The sequence below is a fragment of the Ovis canadensis genome, chromosome 11 (assembly GCF_042477335.2).
Source record: "Ovis canadensis isolate MfBH-ARS-UI-01 breed Bighorn chromosome 11, ARS-UI_OviCan_v2, whole genome shotgun sequence".
NCBI classification, from domain to species: domain Eukaryota; kingdom Metazoa; phylum Chordata; class Mammalia; order Artiodactyla; family Bovidae; genus Ovis; species Ovis canadensis.
This window is the reverse complement of record NC_091255.1, coordinates 10,783,443-10,793,878: the sequence shown is the minus strand read 5'-3', so window position 1 is coordinate 10,793,878 and position 10,436 is coordinate 10,783,443. Positions and strand designations below refer to the sequence as shown.

The 10,436-nt window shown below is 37.9% G+C and overlaps 1 pseudogene; it reads right to left on the bottom strand.

Annotated features, from left to right (window-relative positions):
• Positions 1 to 1,025: 1,025 nt before the first annotated feature.
• LOC138414793 (phosphatidylinositol transfer protein alpha isoform pseudogene) lies at positions 1,026 to 9,244 on the bottom strand (annotated as a pseudogene).
• Between the last annotated feature and the right edge of the window lie 1,192 nt (positions 9,245 to 10,436).

The following is a 10,436-nucleotide window of genomic DNA, read 5'->3' as shown; positions in this document are numbered from 1 at the left end:
AAAAAATTCCCTGAAAAAATTGGGAATAGAACTGCCATTCAGCTAAGAAATCCCACTGCTGGGCTTATATTCCAAAGAAACCATAATTGAAAGAGACACTTGTACCCCAATGTTCATTGTATCACTGTTTACAATAGCGAGGATATGGAAGAAACCTAGATGTCCATCAGGAGATGAATGGGCAAAGAAGTTGTGATTCACGTACAAAATGAATATTACTCAGCTATAAAAGGAATGCACTTGAGTCAGTTCTAATAAAGGGGATGAAACTGGAGCCTATTACACAGAGTGAAGTAAGTCAGAAAGAGAAAGACAAATACTGTATATGAACACATATATATGTAATTTAGAATGATGGTGGCAATGATTCTAAATGCAGGGCACCAAAAAAGACACATACAATAAAAACATATTTTGAACTCAGCGGGGTAAGGTGAGGGTGGGATGACTTGAGAGAAAAACATTGAAACATGTATATTATCATATGTAAAACAGATGGCCAGTGCAAGTTCGATGCATGAAGCAGGGTCCCCAAAGCTAGTGCTCTGAGGCAACCCAGAGGGATAGGATTGGGAGGGAGGTGGGAGGGGGTTTCAGGATGAGGGAACATATGTGTACCTGTGGCTGATTCATGGCAAAAACCATCCCAAAGCTGTAAAATACTTATTGGCCAATTAAATTAATTTTAAAAAGTCATCACATTAAATAAATATGTCACTTGGAAATAAAGAGGTGGACACATACATGTGTTGAGAACACGGTGGTTGAAAAGGGAGGAACTGTTAATGTAGGCATGTATCTCAGAAGTTCAGGCTTTCAGACAGGGGTTTCATAATACTAGATGGCTTAGTTGTTCACAATATTAAGTGGCATTTGGAATTAGCTACAGTAAGGGATTTAAAGTTGCCTGGAGGATGGGCACAGAAAGGCTGATTCTGCATGCTCTGTCATTTGGGAGGGTGGAGCTGCTGTGCCTTCCTGTTAACCTCTGTCTTGCAAAAGGTACAGAAATAGGAGGGATGGATTTAGTCATCTGCCATCATTCCTTTCACTGGATCGTTCTCTCTCATCTCACCTAGCTGTCTCTTCCTTTCTTCCATCATTTGAATGTTGTCCACAGTCAGGTCAACCCACTTATTGAGCAGACCAAACAGATGTCTGTTTGTTGTAAACAGATGCCATGTTTGCTTTTTATTAAGTTTTTCCACTTTATTCTGCAAGCATCACCCACCACTTGAACTTTACAATGTCCAGTTTGTATGCACACAAGTATGGAATATCTCTCTGATTTATAAGTTCTTGCTTCCAATTAGGACTCAATAGTCCCTGGCCTGTTTTGAAATATTTAAATTATTCTGAGTCTTCTTCTGCTTTGTAATGTTTACTAAGTACTTTTTTTCTATCTACAATGTCTATATAATGGCTTCCACATGTTTCCATGCCTGAGTCTCCAGTTAATGTACATTCTCCTGGGTGCCAAGATCTGGTTTTTGCCAGGTTTCAATTTTAATCAAAAAGCCTTCTTTCATGTACTCACTTATATTAACAGGTCTGCAATAAGAGTTATCATGCCATGCTTTTTCAAATATATTCAGGGTTCCTTCTTGGACCAGCATTTGAACAAATATGGACAATTTTCTCTGTAAGTGGTAGACATTGTGTGTGTGTGTGTGTGTGTGTGTAGTGGCCTTTCTCACTGTTCTTTTCATAGGTGGTGTTTGCCAAGACCTTCACATTTTCACCATCACCCATTTCATTTCCACTGGCCCCAGCCATGGAATATAGCTGCTCTACTTGATATTCTTCTACAGACATAGGTAGGATGACCCCACACTCTTGAGCAAGATTATGTTTCTTCCAAGATGCAGAGCTACTGACTGGCTACCCAGCTCCCAGTGATCTTCCCAGCAGTGACATTCATGGCTCAACTGGACTGCCTGTGCTCCTTCTTGTGGCCTGCTTTGTCTCCACCACCCTTGTGGTCAATACTCACACGCCTGCTACCCCTGCCTTGCTTTTCCATCAGTCATTTCTTTTAAAAACAAGGCAAGATACCAGTTGAAAGAAAGCTATAAGATAGTGATGAAATTAATCAAAGATGATACAGACGAAATGATATATCATATCCTGGGATTAGAAGGATCAATGATGTGAAATGACTATAATATCCAAAGCAACCCATAGTTTTAATGCAATCCTATCAAATTAGCAATGACATTTTTTCACAGAATTAGAATAAAACAATTTACAATTTGTATGGAAACACAAAAGACCCCAAATAGCCAAAACTATCTTGAGAAAGAAAGGCACAGGCTGGATGAATCAGGCTCCTTGATTTCAGATGATACTACAAAGCTGCAGTAAGTGAGACTGTATGGTACTAGCACAAAAATAGAAAAAGAGAGGGAGAGAGAGAAAACAACAACAACAACAACAACAGATTAACAGCATAGGACAGAAAGTCCATAAACAAACCCACCCACCCAAGGTCACCTAATCAATGAGAAAGGAGAAAGGGAGAAAAGACAACCTCTTCAACAAATGTGTTGTGAAAACTGGACAGCTACATATAAAATAACAAAATTAGAACACTCCATAACACCACACACACATACACACACACACACACAATTAATTAAATGTCTAAATGTAAATCAGGACACTATAAAACTTTTAGAGAAAAGCATAGGTAAAACACTCTGACATACACAACACAAAGACTTTTTTGATTCACTTCCTAAAGTAATGAAAGTAAAATCACCAGTCTATGTCCGATTCAGGATACAGCATGCTTGGTGCTGGTGCACGGGGATGACCCAGAGGGATGTTGTTGGGAGGGAGGTGGGAGGGGGGTTCATGTTTGGGATCACATGTACACCCATGGTGGATTCATGTCAATGTATGGCAAAACCAATACAGTATTGTAAAGTAAAATAAAGTAAAAATAAAAATTGAAAAAATAGACAAATGAGACCTAATTAAACTGAATAGCTTTTGCACACCAAATAAATCCACAAACAAGATTAAAAAACAACCTTCAGAATGGGAGAAAATATTTGAAAACAAAGCAATTGACAAGAGATTAATCTCCAAAATGCATGCAGCTCAATATCAAAAAGAGCAACCGAATCAAACAAAGGGTGAAGACCTAAAGAGATATTTCACTAAAGCAGACATACAGATGGCCATCAAACATATGAAGAAATATCAACATTTCCAATTATTTGAGAAATTCAAATCAAAGTTACAATAAGGTATAAAGTTACATTCTCAGAATGGCCATCATCAAAATATCTAACAAACAATAAATGCTAGAGAGGGTGGGGAGAAAATGGAATTATCTTACACCTTTGATGGGAATGTAAATTGATACAGCCACTATGGAGAACAGTGTGGCTGTGCCTTAAAAAGCTAAAAATAGAGCTACCATATAACACAGCAATCCCGCTCCTGGACATATACTCAGAGAAAATTATAATTTAAAAAGCTGCATGCAGCCAACTGTTCATGGAAGTAATATTCACAATAACCAGAACATGGAAGCAACCTAAATGTCTATCAAAAGAAGAATGGATACAGAAGATGTAGTACATATATACAATGGAATATTACTCAGCATTAAAGGCAATAAACATTGTGTCTTTAGCAGAGATGTGGATGGACCTAGAGACTGACATATAAAGTGAATCCAAATAGAGAAAAAAACAAATATGGCATATATTAAAACATATATGTGGAATCTAGAAAAAATTGTATAGGTGATTTTACTTGCAAAATAGAAATAGAGATGTATACAGAACAAATATATGGTTAAGAGGGAAAGGGAGAAATCAGGAGATTTGAGTTGACATATAGGCAGTATTATGTATAAAATGGGCTGCTCTAGTGGCTCAAATGGTAAAGAATCTGCCTGCAATGCTGGAGTCCCAGGTTTGATCCCTGGGTTTGGAATATTCCCTGGAGAAATAAATGGCAACTCATTCTAGTATTCTTGCCTGAAGAATTCTGAGACAGAGGAGCCTGACAGGCTACAGTCCATGGGGTCACAAAGAGTCAGACACAACAGAACAAAAAACACTCTCACTTTCACTTTCATGTATAAAATAGATAACTAATGGGAACTTTCTTTATAGGACAGGGAACTCAGTGTTTTGTGGTGAAAATGGGAAGGAAATTTAAGAAAAGAGGGGATAAATGTATATATATAGTTGATTTATTTTGCTGTATAACGGAAACTGATACAGCAGTGTAAAACACCTATACTTTAATTTAAAAAAATACAAAAGAAAACAAAATTGATTGTGGTGATGATTACATATATCTGTGAAATAAAAAACAAACAAACAAAAAACATTGAATTGTACACTTTGAATGGATGCATTCTGTGGTATGGTACATGAATTATGGTACAATAAAACTCTTAGAAATAAATAAACCTACATAATTTTTTATAGAAATGTGCTATTATTTTGTATGTCGTGCAGTTGTGTGTGTGTGTGTGCTTCAGTTAAGCTCAGTTATGTCTGACTCCTTGCGACCCCACGAATCGCAGCACCAGGCCTCCCTGTCCACCACCATCTCCAGGAGTTCACCCAGATTCACGTCCATCTAGTCAGTGATGCCATCCAGCCATCTCATCCTCTGTCGTCCCCTTATCTTCCTGCCCCTAATCCCTCCCAGCATCACAGTCTTTCCCAATAAGTCAACTTTTCACATGAGGTGGCCAAAGTACTGGAGTTTCAGCTTTAGCATCATTCCTTCCAAAGAAATCCCAGGGCTGATCTCCTACAGAATGGACTGGTTGGATCCCCTTGCAGTCCAAGGGACTCTCAAGAGTCTTCTCCAACACCACAGTTCAAAAGCATCAATTCTACAGTGCTCAGCCTTCTTCACAGTCCAAATCTCACATCCATACATGACCACAGGAGAAACCAGTGTCTTGACTAGACAGACCTTAGTCGGCAAAGTAATGTCTCTGCTTTTGAATATGCTTTCTAGGTTGGTCATAACTTTTCTTCCAAGGAGTAAGCGTCTTTTAATTTCATGGCTGCAATCACCATCTGCAGTGATTTTGGAGCCCCCCAAAATAAAGTCTGACACTGTTTCCCCATCTATTTCCCATTAAGTGATGGGACCTAATGCCGTGATATTCGTTTTCTGAATGTTGAGCTTTAAGGCAACTTTGTCACTCTCCTCTTTCACTTTCATCAAGAAGCTTTTTAGTTCCTCTTCACTTTCTGCCATAAGGGTGGTGTCATCTGCATATCTGAGGTTATTGATATTTCTCCCGGCAATCTTGATTCTAGCTTGTGTTTCTTCCAGTCCAGCATTTCTCATGATGTACTCTGCATAGAAGTGAAATAAGCAGGGTGATAATATACAGCCTTGACGTACTCCTTTTCCTATCTGAAACTAGTCTGTTGTGCCATGCCCAGTTCTAACTGTTGCTTCCTGACTTGCATACAGGTTTCTCAAGAGGCAGGTCAGGTGGTCTGGTATTATATTACATTTATTATCTATCCATTAATATTTCCTCTAGCGCTTGCTTTTTGAAACCAAACCTAAATCTTTGATAAGATCAATAAAATTGATGAAACATCAAAGACAAATATACCAGGTAAAAAAATAAAGAGAGAAACACAAGTTATCAATTATGGAAATAATTGAGGTGACATCACTACATATTTTACAGACAAAAAATAATAATAAGGAATGTTATGGACAACTCTCAGATAATAACATAGACATTAAATTGCAATATTGTTTATTTTCTGTGTATGTAAGTGTGTTTCTGCATATTTATGTATTATAATTTTAAAAAATGAGTTAAAACAAGGAAAAAAGTTATGCATTAATACAGAAAAGTAAATTTAAAAATAAAGTCATTTTGCATTATAAAGACAATCCAAGGAGCATTTGTTCTAATATATGAGCAGCTTTTTCAGTTCAGTTCAGTCGCTCAGTCATGTCCGACTCTTTGAAACCTCATGGACTGCAGCACGCCAGGCCTCCCTGTCCATCACCAACTTCCAGAGGTAACCCAAATTCATGTCCATTGAGTCGGTGATGCCATCTAACCATCTCATCCTCTGTTGTCCCCTTCTCCTCCTACCCACAATCATCCCTAGCATTTGGGTCTTTTCAAATGAGTCAGCTCTTCACATGAGGTGGCTAGAATATTGCAGTTTCAGTTTGAACATGAGTCATTAAAATGAACACCCAGGACTGATCTCCTTTGGGATTGAATGGATTGGATCTCCTTGCAGTCTAAGAGATTCTCAAGAGTCTTCCCCAGCAACACAGTTCAATAGAATCAATTCTTTGATGCTCAGCTTTCTTTATAGTCCATTTCTCACATGCATACATGACTACTGGAAAAATCATAGCCTTGACTAGATGGACCATTGTTGGCAAAGTAATCTCTCTGCTTTTTAATCTGCTGTCTAAGTTGGTCACAACTTTCCTCCCAAGGAGTAAATGTCTTTATTTTCATGGCTGCAGTCACAATCTGCAGTGATTTTGGAATTTAAAAAAAAAAAAAGTCAGCCGCTGTTTCCATTGTTTCCCTATCTATTTTTCATGAAGTGATGGGACCAGATGCCATGATCTTAGTTTTCTGAATGTTGAGCTTTAAGCCAACTTTTTAACTCTCCTCTTTCACTTTCATCAAGAAGCTCTTTAGTTCTTCACTTTCTGGCATAAGTGTGATGTCATCTGCATATCTGAGGTTTTTGTATCTCTCCTGGCGAGCTTGATTCCAGCTTGTGTTTAATCCAGCCCAGTGTTTCTCATTATGTACTTTGCATATAAGTTAAATAAGCCTGGTGACAATATACAGCCTTGAAGTATTCCTTTTCCAAGTTGGAACCAGTCTGTTGTTCCATGTCCAGTTTGAACTGTTGCTTCCTGACCTGCATACAGGTTTCTCAAGAGGCAGGTCAGGTGGTCTGGGATTCCCATCTCTTTCAGAATTTTCCACAGTTTATTGTGATCCACACAGTCAAAGGCTTTGGCATAGTCAATAAAGCAGAAATAGATGTTTTCCTGTAACTCTCTTGCTTTTTTGATAATTCAGCAGATGCTTGGCAATTTGATCTCTGGTTCCTCTGCCTTTTCTAAAACCAGATTGCATAATTGGAAGTTCATGATTCATGTATAATTGACACCTCGCTTGGAGAGTTTTGATCACTGCTTTGCTATCGTGTGAGATGAGTGCAATTGTGCAGTACTTTGAGCATTCTTTGGCATTGCCTTTCTTTGGGATCGAAATGAAAACTGACCTTTTCCAGTCCTGTGGCCACTGCTGAGTTTTCCAAATTTGTTGGCATATTTAGTGTAGCACTTTCACAGCATCATCTTTTAGGATTTGGAATAGCTCCACTGGAATTCCATCACCTCCTCTAGCTTTGTTTGTGGTGATGCTTCCTAAGGCCCACTTGACTTCACATTCCAGGATGTCTGGCTCTAGGTGAGTTATCACACCATCGTGATTATCTGGGTCATAAAGGTCTTTTTTTTCTATAGTTCTTCTGTGTATTCTTGCCACCTCTTCTTAATATCTTCTGCTTCTGTTAGGTCTATACCATTTCTGTCCTTAATTGAGCACATCTTTGTAAGAAGTATTCCCTTGGTATCACTAATGTTCTTGAACAGATCTCTAGCCTTCCCCATTCTATTGTTTTCCTCTATTTCTTTGCATTGATCACTGAGAAAGGCTTTCTTATCTCTCCTTGCTATTCTTTGGAACTGTTCATTCAAATGGGTATATCTTTCCTTTTCTCCAATGATTTTGGCTGCTCTTCTTTCACAGCTATTTGTAAGGCCTCCTCAGATAGCATTTTACTATTTTGTATTTATTTTTCTTGGGGATGGTCTTCCTTCCTGTCACCTATATAATGTCCCAAACCTTTGTCCATAGTTCACCAGGCACTCTGTCTCTCAGATCTAGTCCCTTAAAGATATTTCTCACTTCCACTGTATAATCGTAAGGGATTTAATTTAGGTCATACCTGAATCGTCTAATGGTTTTCCCCACTTTCTTCAATTTAAGTCTGAATTTGGTAATAAGGAGTTCATGATCTGAGCCACAGTCATCTCCTGGTCTTGTTTGTGCTGACTGTATACAGCTTCTCCAACTTTGGCTGCAAAAAATGTAATCTATCTGATTTTAGTGTTGGCCATCTGGTGATGTCCATCTGTACAGTCTTCTCTTGTGGTGGAAGAAGGTGTTTGCTATGACCAGTGTGTTCTCTTGGCAAAACTCCATGAGCCTTTGCCCTGCTTTATTCTGTCCCCAAGGCAAATCTGCCTGTTATTCCCAGGGGTTTCTTGAGTTCCTTTTTTCTTTCTAGTCCCATATAATGAAAAGGAAATCTTTTTTGGATATTATTTCTAAAAGGTCTTGTAGGTCTTCATAGAACTGTTCAATTTCAGCTTCTTCATCATTACTGGTCAGGGCATAGACTTAGATTACTGTGATATTGCATGTTTTGCCTTGGAAATGACCAGAAATCATTCTGTCTTTTTTGAGATTGCATCCAAGTACTGAATTTTGGACTCTTTTGTTGACTGTGATGGCTACTCCATTTCTTCTAAAGGATTCTTTCTCACAATAGTAGATATAATGGTCATCTGAGTTAAATTCCTGTCCATTTTAGTTTGCTGATTCCTACAATTTTGACATTCACTCTTGCCATCTCCTGTTTGACCATTTCCAATTTGCCTTGATTCATGGACCTAACATTCCAGATTCCTATGCAATATTGTTCTTTACAGCATTGAACCTTGCATCCATTACCAGTCACATCCACAACTGGGCGTTGTTTTTTCTTTGGCTCTGTCCTTTCACTCTTTCTGAAGTTATTTCTCTATTGATCTCCAGTAACATATTGGGCACCTACTGACCTGGGAAGTTCATCTTTCAATGTCCTATCTTTTTGCTTTTTCATACTGTTTATGGGGTTCTCAAGGCAAGAATACTGAAGTGGTTTGTCATTCTTTACTCCAGTTGATCACACTTTCTCAGAACTCTCCACCATCACCTGTCCCTCTTGGGTGGCCCTACATGGCATGCCTTAATTTCATTGAGTTAAACAAGGTTGTGGTCCATATGATCAGATTGTTTTTGTTGTTGTTGTTAGGTTTCTATGATTGTGGTTTCAGTCTGTCTGCCCTCTGATGCCCTCTCTCAGTGCCTACTGTCTTTCTGGGGTTCTCTTACCTTGCACGTGGGGTATCTCCACATGGCCTCTGCTCCTGACCTTGAACGTGGGGTAGCAGCGGCTTTTTGAAGCAGTATATGTGAAAAAAAAAAAAAAGGATGCATGGATTGTATCTCCTCGCTGTTCAAGGGACTCTCAAAAATCTTCTCCAGCATCAAAAGCCTAAATTCTTTAGTGCTCAGCTTTTTTTATGGCCCAACTCTTACATTTCTACATAACTCCTGGAAAGACCATAGCTTTGACTGTATGGCCCTTTATTGGAAAAGTGATGTCTCTTCCTTTTTTTTAACTGTTTGTCAAGGGATTAGATGTGATTTTATATACATATGCACATAATAATCAGGTTCAATGTTAAGTGAATATAATGTATTCAGACATTAAGTAGAATTTTCAGCTGTCACCTTTTTCAAAGCTATTTTAATGAAAGTATCTAGTACTGGAAAGGCTATATAGGCTAACACACACATGCAATGAACATTACTTTATAAGGTCTGGAAGATATTGTGTATTTGACAAAATATGTCACAAGTCTTTCAAAACAGGACTTCAACAGTTTTGGCAATGAATTCCTCGTCTATCATTTATCAAAAACTTGTTTACTACAGTTTTAATTTCATTATATTTCATGAAATATTAGTTGTCACAATAACTAATTAGAAGGAAGTGGTTAAATTACATTATACATAGAGTACCTTAATAGACAAATATTAGAAATAATTCTTTAGAAGAATATATAACAAAAAGAAAAAAAATCTCAATTTATATTAGCAATTAAAAACCAAAACTTTTTTTATTCAGCCACCCAGGTTGTGTTCAACTCTATGAGATACCATGGACTGCCAAATGCCAGACCTCTCTGTCCCTCACTATCTCCTGAAGTTTGCCAAAATTTATGTCCATTGCATTGGTGATGCTATCCATCCATCTCATCCTCTGACACCCTCTTCTTCTTCCACCCTCAATCTTTCCCAGCATCAGGGAAAGGATTTTGGTTATCTAATGTGAACAGCTGAATCATTGGAAAATTCACTGGTGCTGGGATAAATCAGACTCCAAAAGAGCATACATAGTATGATCTCAGATTTTTGAAAAATTTTTGAAGACTTCAATAAAGCATTAATCATGAAAATAATGCTTACTTCTATCTAGTATTTTAGGCAAGATTTATGCAATGTTTTCTTTTTTAATGCAAATTTATAAAAATAAACATCTGTT